This window comes from Toxorhynchites rutilus, chromosome 1, assembly GCF_029784135.1.
Source record: "Toxorhynchites rutilus septentrionalis strain SRP chromosome 1, ASM2978413v1, whole genome shotgun sequence".
Classification (NCBI taxonomy): Eukaryota; Metazoa; Arthropoda; class Insecta; order Diptera; family Culicidae; genus Toxorhynchites; species Toxorhynchites rutilus.
Window position 1 is genome coordinate 196236133 of NC_073744.1, and position 12937 is coordinate 196249069.

Genomic DNA, 12937 nt, shown 5'->3' on the forward strand with positions numbered 1-12937 from the left:
CAGCCTGTGCCGGAGGTTGTCACAAACAAGTTAAACTAAAGTATCATTTATTAGAGACTTGGCAGTTTTGTATTTGATCATTTGACTATTCGAATGATCCATCAATTTCAAAACGATAGTCAAAATCAACATTTTAATCATGGTGAAGTAAACGAACGAGGAACACTTAAAAATTATCAAAAAAACGCGAGAAGCACAGTGTCAGTTTCAGAAATAAACCCTCGATAATTCAGAGCATTAATCCAATATCTCCGGGAACGAACACGGATGCCACACTCCTCAGATTTTATCCAGCATAAAAAGATTCCATCACTTACAAGGTTAGTTGGACTCGCTATGAACAAGCACTTCTATTCATACGTGAAATTTGCAACGAAGTGTATATAATCTTGCATACAAATAATTTCGTTTTCACTGTGAGGTGACGTTCGTGATCAGGCCCTCTATGTCTGATTTGGCTCGGAAAATAAAGAATTTATTTCTTCGAGTTATTAATAAATTCATTTAGAAAAATGTGGTACGCAATTACTTGCCAAACCTCCGAGGATACGGGAAAACTAGAAGGACTCCATGTAAATTGAAGCTATCCAATCGAGAAAAGTAAACTGCTTCGAATACCTCGAAATCATCCATTTAGCAGTCTTTGAAGTTTTGTTCTGAAAATCTGTTCTGCAAAATTTGATAAACAGGTCAACCAAATTGGAAATGATGATACATGATCCGGATCGACAGATATTACAGATATCCGCGAATGTGAACGGCAACAAAAAAAAATCTATTCATATGCCAATAACTCTGTAATGCGAACATTGTAAATTATTGATGGATTAGTTTCTATATTCTATATCTGATAGAAAGGAAACAGAATCCAGTTAAGATTGAAACATTCGAAGATGATAGAAAAAATCCAAAGATGCAAAAAATTAAAAATAAGATTCAAAACTTCAAAAAAATTATGATTGAGAGTTTTTAAAACTAAAGTTCAAGCATACAAAAATGTGAGAATTCACCTTACACCGCACATTTTCAAAATCTCAAAATAATAAAAAAAATCAAACTACAAAAAAAAATGTGACAACCCTTAAATTCGAAAATCTAAAATTACGATAACCATAAATTTAAGAGAATCCGTGGAAAAAAAGAACACATAAAAGTACGAAAATTCTACGATAATCCAGGAATTAAAAAATCCAACAGAGGCAATGATTCAAAAATCAAAAAACTAACCTATGGAACATTTTTCAAACACCTGAAACAATCCGAAAACATAAGAATCCGAGAATCCGAAAATTCAAATACCCTGAGTATTGATTTGAACTTTGATTCCGACTCTTAAATAAAACATCCAGGAATTAAAAAATCCAAAAATAAAAAATAGGAAATTGTAAATTTGAAGATTGGAAAAAAATAAAATATACAGTTCAGTAGCTGAAAATTCAATTTTCAAATTCAAAAATGGATAAACTCTAGATGAAAAAATCCAAAATGTAAAACAGAATCTTTAAGTCCCAAAACAAGAAAAGTTTTAGAAATAGTAAATTTGAAAAAAAAACTGGAGATGAAACCTCCGGAAAATTGAAAAGAATCCGAAAGGCTAAAGATCTGACAGTTATTGGATTGTTCGATCTCAGAATCTTTGGATCTTTTGATTACTAACAAGCTCTAATTCGAACTTTTAAATTTAGGAACCGGAACTGATTTCTTAGGATTTGTGGATGGAGAATTCAAAATTAAAAAAACATATTTCGATTACAATTATTGAAATAAAACTTTTTTTTTAACACAGAGTTTTTTGATATTTTTTTTTTTGATTTTGTAGTTTTCGTTTCCTACATCTTAGATGTTTTTAAATGATTTTTTTTAAATTATTGGGGTTTCTTCAAATCCTTGCATCTGTGAATATTTGGATTAAGGAAATTGGAGCTAATTCAATTCAATTTATCCACTTAATATTCAATAATTTCAATAACAAAAATAGAGAGTTCCGATAAGAAGAAATCCGCTAACCGAAAGATTAAATCATTTCTCCAAGCATGGAGAAATGTGGAGATGTAAAGAACCAAAAATCCGAAGTATATAAATCCAAGAACACTTGAGTTCTAAAATATAAAAACATCAGAAACTGTAAATTCAAAGATGAAGCTTTTGAAAACCCGATAATTCAAGGATTTAATGAAAAAATTTAAAAAATGCATAGATCAAAAAAAGAAAAAAAAACTCAAGATGATAAGATGGATTATATTGACGGCGCCAGTGGTTGTATGGTTAGCGTAACAGCCTCACAATCCGATCGGCCTGGGTTCAATCCCAGCTGGCGTCGTTGGGATTTTCTGAGGCGAAAAATCTCTGGTTACGTCTTCCTTCGGAGCGGAAGTAAAAGAAGTTGGCCCGGCTCATGAGTTGTTGAGTCTGATAGGTAGGAACAGGTGGAGTCGCCTCCCTGATGTCGGTGATTGGCACTAAAGTGGCGGAAATAGGCCGACGAAAAATAAGCGAAGATAAAAAAAATAAAAGATGGATTATGGAACCCAAATATTTCTTCTAAAATCCAAAACTATAAACATTCTGAAATAGAAATACAGGTTGAACTCGATTATCCGGAGTATTGATTTTTTTTTCACTCCGGATAATCGAATCCTCCGGACAATCGAATCATAAAAAAAATCAATTTTCTCTCGGCGAACGTAGTATAATTATGATTTGCACTTATTTATTAAACGGTTTTATCTAGCTTGACCCGTTTGTATGTTTGTGACTTTGTAACTTTGTCTGTAGCGCTGAACCACATTAATATAAATTTACTCCCTTCCCGTTGACCAATTGATCTGAAATTTGGAACAAATCTTTATCTCTGGTGTCATTATAAAACTGCGTATTCCATGATCTTGAAAATCCAAGATGGCGGCCGCTACAAAATGGCGGATTATGTACATATTTTCAAAATGCCATCAATATGGGTTTTCCCAAAACCCCATCAATATGGGTATCGAATGAGAGGGCTTGACCTGTAGAATGCAGTTATTTATAAAAAATGTTAATCAAAGATGGGGGCCGTTACAAAATGGTGAATTTCATATTTTCTCGGAACCCCATCAATATGGATATCAAATGAAAGGGATTGACTAGAACACATTTATTTATGGAAAATGCATATCCGAGATGGCGGCCGTTACAAAATTGCGGATTTCATGTTTTCTTAGAATCCCATCAATATGAATATCGAATGGAAGGGATTGACTAGTAGAACACAGTTTTTTATCGGCTAGTAGAACATAGCAGATCTTGAAAAACCCAAATCCAAGATGGCCGCATTACCCAAATAAATAATTACTTTTTAATTTTTTTTTTCATTCAGCTTGACCTGTTTGAATGTTTGTAGGGTTGTTTCAAATTAATAGAAAATTTACCCCGTTCCTGTGGATTGATTGATTTGCGCTGACACCTTTCGAAGACACCTTTAATCCTACTGTCATTATGAAACTGCGTATTCTATGATCTTGAAAAATTCAATTTGGCCGTCGCTAAAAATGGCTGAATAGCTTGGCTAGGAGAACACAAAACATAATGAACGATATAATTTTTTTTTATTTTTATTTCTTACCTAACTTTCTTAGGAATATTTTGATGATCATGGAATACGCAGTTTTATAGTAGTAGAATTAAAGGTATGTTCCAAATTCCCGATCAATCAGTGCTCAGAAACGGGGCCAAATTTCAATTAAAGTGAGACAGCCCTACAAACACTCAAACATACAAACAGGTCAGGTCAAGCTGAATGAAACCATTAAAAAGTAATTGTTCACTTGGGAAGTGTGGCCATCTTGGATTTGGTTTTTTCATGATCTACTGTGTTCTACTAGTACAACACTTTCATTTGATACCCATATTGATGGGGTTTTGAAAAAAAAAAGATCGCGCCATCTTGTGGTAGCGGCCATTTTGGATTTGAATTTTTCATTAATAACTGTGTTCTACTAGTCAAGCCCTTTCATTTGATATGAAAAAATATTAGGCTGTCAAAAAAGTCCTGCGGTATTTCCGCGAGGTGTCGTTGTAAGCGCGTAGTTCTGGTTGTATTCATTGTATCGAGTCATACTATAGCTTGTTTGAAAGGTATTTTTGCGCGCTATGATATAGTCCTTGACAGTGTTTTGTTAGTTAAGTCGTTCGTGAGTTATAGTATCGCAAATATGGAGCAAAATAAAGAGAAAATCCGACATATTTTACAGTACTACTATGACAAAGGCAAAAATGCATCTCAAGCTGCCAATAAAATTTGTGCAGTTTATGGACCCGATACAGTTTCCATTTCCACCGCACAACGATGGTTTCAACGTTTTCGTTCTGGTGTAGAGGTCGTCGAAGATGCGCCACGCTCCGGAAGGCCTGTCGTCGAAAATTGCGACAAAATCGCTGAATTAGCCGAGAAAGACCGGCATAGTAGCAGCCGTAGCATCGGCCAAGAGCTGGGGATAAGTCATCAAACCGTTATTAACCATTTGAAGCAGCTTGGATTCACAAAGAAGCTCGATGTATGGGTGTCACACATGTTGACGCAAAAAAACATCTTTGACCGTATCGACGCATGTGAATCGCTGCTGAATCGCAACAAAATCGACCCGTTTCTGAAGCGGATGGTGACTGGCGATGAAAAGTGGGTCACTTACGACAACGTGAAGCGCAAACGGTCGTGGTCGAAGGCCGCTCAGACGGTGGCCAAGCCCTCATTAACGGCCAGGAAGGTTCTGCTGTGTGTTTGGTGGGAGTGTCAAGGAATAATCTATTATGAGCTGCTTCCCTATGGCCAAACGCTCAATTCGGACCTGTACTGCCAACAACTGGACCGCTTGAAGGTAGCACTCATGAAAAAGAGGCCATCTTTGATAAACAGAGGCCGCCTTGTCTTCCGCCAGGCCACACACTTCTCTGGTGACGCGCCAGAAGCTCCGGGAGCTCGGATGGGAGGTTCTTTTGCATCTGCCGTATAGTCCGGACCTTGCACCAAGTGACTACCACCTGTTTTTGTCCATGGCGAACGAGCTAGGTAGTCAGAAGTTAGCCACAAAAGAGGCTTGTGAAAATTGACTATCCGAGCTTCTATAACAGGGGTATTATGAAGTTGGCATCTCGTTGGGAACAAGTCATCGAACAAAACGGCGCATATTTGACTTAATACAGATGATTGTAACTAATTTTATGAACAAATGAAAATTCAAAAAAAATACCGCAGGACTTTTTTGACAGCCTAATATATGTATGACGCCATCTTGTGGTGGCGGTCATTTTGGATTGCATTTTTCATGAATAACCGTGTTCTAATAGTCAAGCCCTTTCATTTGATACCCATATTGATGGGGTTATGAAAAAAATATACATGGCACCATCTTGTGGTGCGGGCCATTTTGGATTTGCATTTTTCATAAGTAACTGTGTTATACTAGTTAAGCCCTTTCATTTGATACCCATATTGATGGGGTTATGAAAAAATATAAATTGCGCCATCAAAAATAAAATACTCCGGATAGTCGGGTCTAAAATTCCGGATAATCGAGTCCCACCGTTCAAACAACCATAACGGGTAAATTAAAATAATAAAACTAATAAATTCGAAAGCTTTTAAATCCAAAGAAGGATCTATTCAAAAACACGAGTGAAATAGGCGAAGAGAGAGAGAAAACGAGAGAAAGAGAGAGAGGAAGAGAAAGAGAAAGAGAAAGAGAAAGAGAAAGAGAAAGAGAAAGAGAAAGAGAAAGAGAAAGAGAAAGAGAAAGAGAAAGAGAAAGAGAAAGAGAAAGAGAAAGAGAAAGAGAAAGAGAAAGAGAAAGAGAAAGAGAAAGAGAAAGAGAAAGAGAAAGAGAAAAAAGAAAAAGATAAATAGCAAGAAATAGAGAGATAAACTGAGAAAGTGAGAGAAAGAGAGAGAAAGATCTGATGTAATGCAAACGTTGAAAATTTCTGTCGGATTTATTGCACGTCATAATTCCATAGATCCTTCCGGAGTTTTACAGGGTGATATTACAGATGTTGTAATGAGTTTAGGTAGCTCATCTGGGATATACACACCACAGTATCAAGTACTCATTTCACATGACGGTAGAAAGTAATGAATGTCAGATATTTTGTTTAACACAGAGCTAAAAGTTTCAAATACTAATTCAACTGTCAAAGGGCGGTTTGAAGTGAGTAAGCAGATTTTATTTACTCTGGAGATATTCATCGATTGATTCTTCATAATCCCCAATCAGATGAGTAATTTTTACCAAGCCATTCAGAACGATCAATTTAATGGCGCTCATAAATAGAGGTCCATTTAACATCGCACTGTTCAAGAAGTACCAGTGAACCATTCGTGATGGTTATTAATATACTGAATCGAGTCTTCGGGAGCTCGTAGAAGTTTCATCCACTGAGCAATATTCCGGATCCATGTTAAACGGCCCTATATTATTCACATCGGAAGATATCGCAAAAGGGGATGACTAACGCCCGGCGTAATTTTATTCCGAACAGTCATAAACCGGCTCCCTCCTCCTTCTCTTTTGGCGAAGCTCCATACAAGCTCTATATCTTCGTCTCTTTCAGTTCTGCAGTGTGTTGTTTCACAGGAGTTTAATTCTGGCTAATTAGTTTAATAGTGCTCGGGACTCATGTCTTCCAATTTATAGCCATTCGACACGAACGGTTCATTCCGGGCTGTAATTTAGCGTCTGGCTGAATTCGAAATAAGCCCCCCGGTCCGTCTCCCTGCCGAAAAATAAGCGAACCTTCAATTAGATTGGCCCGTTTCACTTTCGGCGCGTTTAGAATTTATTTCAATCGGAGCCAATTTGAATTACCATTAACGTCACACGGAAGTGAGCCCGCGCGCTTCACCTTTCTTCTTCGCTGATGGTGATTACCTTGACTCGCGAATGCGCGAATGCGCTTTCGTCATCATTTAGCGCGGTCTAATCGCAGCACCGCACCGATGTTGACCTATTTGAATGAATGAAATTTTCGCATTCGCGCCACGGATCAGTGCAACACTGTGGGGTCATCTAAGGCAAGCGGCGCCGGGAGGTGCGATAACGGAACAAGGTTTGTGCATGCAAAGATCAAATGTTGACTTTTGCGACCCTCGATAAGCGAGAGTAAACTGCGTTTGCACTCTACATATATACTATTTGCGCTATATGGCGGGAATTGATACATTGTGTCGGGTTCGGGTGTTCGATCATCGGCTTAACGTCATTCGCACCCCGATGAAGCGATGATGCTCACGTGGCATCTCGTGTTGCTATTTCCTCTTCCGCAGTGCAGTGGAATTATTAAATCATCGCCATCTCGCCATCACCATCAACGGCGGCGGCGGCGGCGGCGCATTCCAAGGAATCCGTTGCTCTCATCCGTGTGTGTGTGTGTGTGTGTGTTGTGTGTCTCTCGGGAACTCTCCGTCGTTCTCAGACCACCATGGCGCCAAGTGGTTTTATGGTACCACCACCTTTCCCCCACGCACTCACCACGCTTCACTTTACTGTAATTTTATCCGCTTCGCAAATTAATCACTATTTCGTAGTAACCGTTACTCTCTGCCGCAGTGTGCAAAAATAGAATTGATTGCGGGGAAAATCAAAGCTGCGAAATGTGTGTGTGTGTGTGTGTGTGTGTGTGAGTCAGTGGATATGACGTTACGAATGCTGAAATAGAAGGATTTTGTTTGGGTTTTACGCGAAAGTTTGAAACGTTGATCTAGCCGCGACCAAGATGTGTGGAATAAAGGTGTGACCGTGTCGTCAATAAGTGCGCGAGGGGAAACGGTATAAATATACAGAGGACTGTGGAAAGGGATTTGACTGCAAATAGAGATGTCTAAATTTTTCGTTTATTCAATTGTCGATTAATCGTGGTGTCATTTTTAAATATTCGATTCATTCGAATAATTTTTTTGACGTAGGATTACGTCTTTCGGGAACATATTGGGGTACAAATTGAAAATCGAAAATCGATTACATCGTGAAAATTGTCCAATTTCAAACGCTTATTGCTCAGTCATTTCATGATGGATTGATGAAATTTTTGCGTCAATCGATTTCGGCACTCCATAACAATTTTTCATATTGAAGAAAATAATATATGTCATGAAACCAACTATCGAAGAATTGAAAAATCTCATCCCCTATCCTAACGGAAATACCCACTTCTGATTGGTCAAAATTGACGATACATGCGGCGGGTCCCTAACAGAGACATCAAAATCAAGCTGCCCGGGGGAAATCGACATTGCAAATATATGCAAGTCGGGGGTTGCTTCGTGAAATTTCATCGTTTATTGTGAAAAATTTTACACAAGTGTAAGTGTAAAATTGTATATGGTAGCAGTTGTGTTAAAAATGACTTGATATATGAAACGATTAATTTTATTTCCTAAAATTAAAAACCAAGGTGTGTTCCCGCTCGAGAACGGGTCGTTTGGTTTAAGCTGTCTGTTTTGTTGTGCCTCATTTTCACCCAAGTGAAGTTTAAACGGCGAGAAAAATTGGAAATGTGAAGAAATATCAGAAAAAGTGATTTCTCATATCCTCTACATATAGTATTAGGTGTTGTTAGTCCAATTAAAATTCGCATTGGATTGAATAAACACTCAGAAATTAAAAATTATAAAAAAAATCCTTTTCCATTTCAAATATGTTTTCTCATGTTTAACATGTTTTTACTGATGAGAAGAAATAATGACTGTGTTCGGTATTGGTAATTATCTTATATTACATTGGTGATTTTTTTTTCTTTATTTCATCCATACATATCACAGGAGGCATCTCGTCTAGGATCACAGAGGACGGTTTTCATCATATCTCGTTCCACTTCGGTATCTTTTAACTGATACGCACCATCAACGACTGGTTACCATCCTTCTGCCATCATCACTCGGTAAACACTGGTGGAGTTAACATACAACAACCAAACAAAACGGTCCTTTTCAGGGCCACCAAATCGTTATCAAAGAGTTTAACGATTTAATTCTTCAAACATATCCAAAATCAACAGATAGTCTAATGGAATCCTACGTCAACTATGCGGTCGTGCCTCGGACACAACCCTCCTGTGACTTTTTCAGTATTCGATTAACCGAGCGAATATTTATTTCTTGTAATCAAAAAGAACAGACATATTTATAACAAAAAAAATATGATGTCATAATTTTAAAAGTTACATTAAATATAATTTTGAAATAAACATGGTGCAGAATAACTGTTCTTGAATGAAATGGTATTTTAGTATATTGATAAATTTACCATTTCATGATTTTTTGAGGACGATTGAAAAAAAGAGCATATCATGAGAATGATGCACAATATTATTATTATATCTACATAAATTTTTTTCTTTTCAAAATTACCTGTTCTTTGAATGTTGTTGAAATAGCTGATTTGTTTGAATATTTCTGCTTAGTCCTTATAGCTACTAGTTCAAAAGAGGTACATTTATAGAATCATTGACCACTAGTATGGTATATTTTCCTCGGCACTCTGAATTTGGCTACTACTTTTTTAGAACGGGAGCTGAGTCCTCCTTCTTTAAGTCCGCATTTTACTCCTGCAGACCCTGAATTCTTCTTCCCAGTCTCCTTCACCACCAGGGAATCATTTTTATGGTTCAACCGTAAACGATTTAGCAAATCCGAAGAATTTCGACGAAACACCATGACGGTTAACACTCCTATACTCGCGCATAGGTCTGAGAGACCAAGAAATCAATAATTCGTTCAATTCTCAGAAAACATCAATACTACGACATTGCGATTCTCTCTAGCTTCGTCATTCATTGTTCATCATCGTTTGGCGTATCATATAAGTTGGTACGAAGGGGACGTATATCACTTTTTCACCACCTTCGGTCTGAGACACCGATGCGCGTACAGGAGTAACTTTTTTGGACAAGTGACTTTTTTTCCTATTCTAGAATATTGTTCAATGAAATGTATAAATTAATGTCAGTGGCGTGGAATATTTATTAAATATAATGCGTTATATCATTTTCGGACTATTCTTATTTGATTTTAGTCCTTTTGTCACCGGATTGAATGGATTCATATATTATTCGTCGATATACTCGTCGTTAGATTCATACGTGCAAAAGTAAAGTACAAATGTTTGACATTCGTATAGTTGTTCACTAAATATAATGGTCACGCATATACACACTTGTGCAATAAATGCACTTGCGGAAGAATTGTAAACTGTAAATTATAAATTAATCGGTGGCTTATGGTTATTTTTACAGTTACAGCTTCGGGTTTTTTCTACAATATTTGAGCTGAACAATATCGACGATAAAACAAGTCGCAGGAAGTTCCTAGAAATCCTTTTATATCATCTTTTTATGCCCCATCAAAAACAGGCATTAAGTTTTTGTTAACCAAAAACACAGAAACAAAGAATATTAGATATAAGAAAACTTGAAATTCCAGACACCTTACAATCGAATAATTAACCGACGTCTCTAACTGCAAAACGCGGGAAAAATTCCTCCATCACCGACCGACACCGAAAATCGATTTATTCTCTTGAGCTGAAACATATAAGATAGAGTATATTACAAACCTAAGTTTAACCGTAAAAGACTTACCTTTTAATTTTTCAATGCTCTTGTTCCCACCAAAACAATACCTCACACAAAGAGCAAAAAAAATATATTGCAGATTGTTTACATACAAAATCCAAGATGGCTGAAAGGCCTTTCTCATAAGTTGCGCTACCGTATTGTATCTATCGTGGCCGCGACTCTGAACCAGACTGAAGAGAAAGTGACAGAAAGTGACGAAGACGTGACGTACGAGGGCCGAACTGCGTCAGGTGTGTGATTGCTGTGATCAGGGTTGCCAATTATATTTTCTCAAAAAATTGGAAATTGCACTTTAAAGAAACTGGGAGAAAACTGGATCTTATAAAATCCTTCCATTTTGAGATGATCGGCTTCGATAATTCTAAAATGATTGTTTTACACATTACAATTCTTGCGAAATGGTATTTCCTTCGAAGCTTTGTGTAGTTTTCATATGCAGTTAATAAATTGGCGAAATACATCATTTATTGATCATATTATTCGAGTAGATCATAATTACTTTTCTCATCATTACTGTTAAACACTATTTTAGGATTTTTTGTTTCTGGAACCTTCAGAAAGTACGCTTTTATTTTGATAAAACATCAAAACTCTCGTGTTCATTGATTCATGTCCATAAAATCGCCCATAGAAGATGACCGTAAAACTACTGCTACTGATTAATTGAGGCATCGAACCTAACCTCAATCTTTTCTGCTTTTTTCTTTTAACGCGAATTTTGACATTTCTGTAGTGTTTGTTTCGACCATCTACGTTGTTATAGATTTTCACATTCACGAAGAATCAAGTTGTCAAGATGCCTAACCTTATCTTCATGTGGAAATTGCAGCGAATGGGAGATGCAACAAACCACGCAAAACTGACAAACTGCTGTTTCCGTGCACTGATTTATGCAGTGAACTATGTATTAGAATTCAGGAATTATTTTTGATTAGGTCATACCTGCTATGGTGTAACGTATCAGATAGAAAATATTCCCGGATTGAGCGTTCGAGTAGATCATTTGAACGTTTCACTTAGGAGTATCGTAGTAACACACAACGTTTATGCAATCCAAGCAGGAATGAATATTTCGACATTATTGACATGAGATACGAGCTAAAAAACCGAAGCAAAATAGCATAAACATCTTCCCACAGCGTTATTCCCATACTGAAATAAGCATCAAAACAGCACTGCTCAAGCATTACTTTGGTATTGAAATTATAAAACTCGGTATTGAAATTCTATTTCTCTCCATATTTTTTGTATTTTACTCCTTTTGTCAGGCTCGTTCAAACCAAATATTGGTAACAAAATCAAAATGAGTATTTTGTCCTGCTCGAGAAATTACTTTTGAAAAAAATATGCATAGTATGTCACCATTGAAAATGGTTTTTTTTTGGTTGTGTCACATTCACCCGAATGTAACACATACCCGAATGCAACACATTCTCGAATGCGACTATTATTCGAATGCAACATTCATCCGAAACCAACAAATATCCGAATCCAACATTAACCCGAATGTAACGTTTACCCGGATGAAGAAAGAAAAATTCCGACAAATCAGATGGTGAGTTCTGTCGAACCTCCTTTTGCTAAATAAGATTGAAACGAAACGAAATGAGAGAGCAACAAAAACACAAAGCAAAATAAAAAATTGTAATGCGGAACTTCTAGTAATGCTGGAGTCTTCGCTGTGACATTTTTAGACATTAGCGTAGACCCAATTAACATGCTGCCCTCTCTTCGTTCCGTATTGTCCTCTAGGGCTAAGATATAATGAACACGGGTTATGCAATATTTCGGAAATTAGGCAGCTAATTTAAACATTAAAGTTATAGAGCATAAATGCATAGAAAATGTCAAAAGGATTGGTCAGCAAAAATGGCACTTACGTATTAACGCGCACAATTATTATTATTAATCCATTCCCATTTGCGTCTAGCGTTGGAAAATGACAATCAGAAAATAAATCGTTGAATAGTTTTTTTTTTAATTGAACCTATGGACACTCGCTTAGTGAGAAAACGTGAATGTTTTAAAATATTCTAATCGATGAATTAATTTTGAGCGGAACGAACTTACGCCGAGATAGCCAGTCACTAATAAAAATCGTTATCAATCGAAACTCAATGTATAGTTAATTTCCTAATTTTAATTTCATAGTCAAATAATTAATTAAATTATATTCGAGACAATACATCTCAATCCTTCTAATCCGACGAAAATTGATGCATGTTCTTTTGATATGTGTTTCATGAATTTTTGAATTCTCAATTTCTCTTTTTCTGTTATATTTCTTTTTAACTTCCATTTTTTTTTAATTTAAAACTTTTAGAATTTATTATTA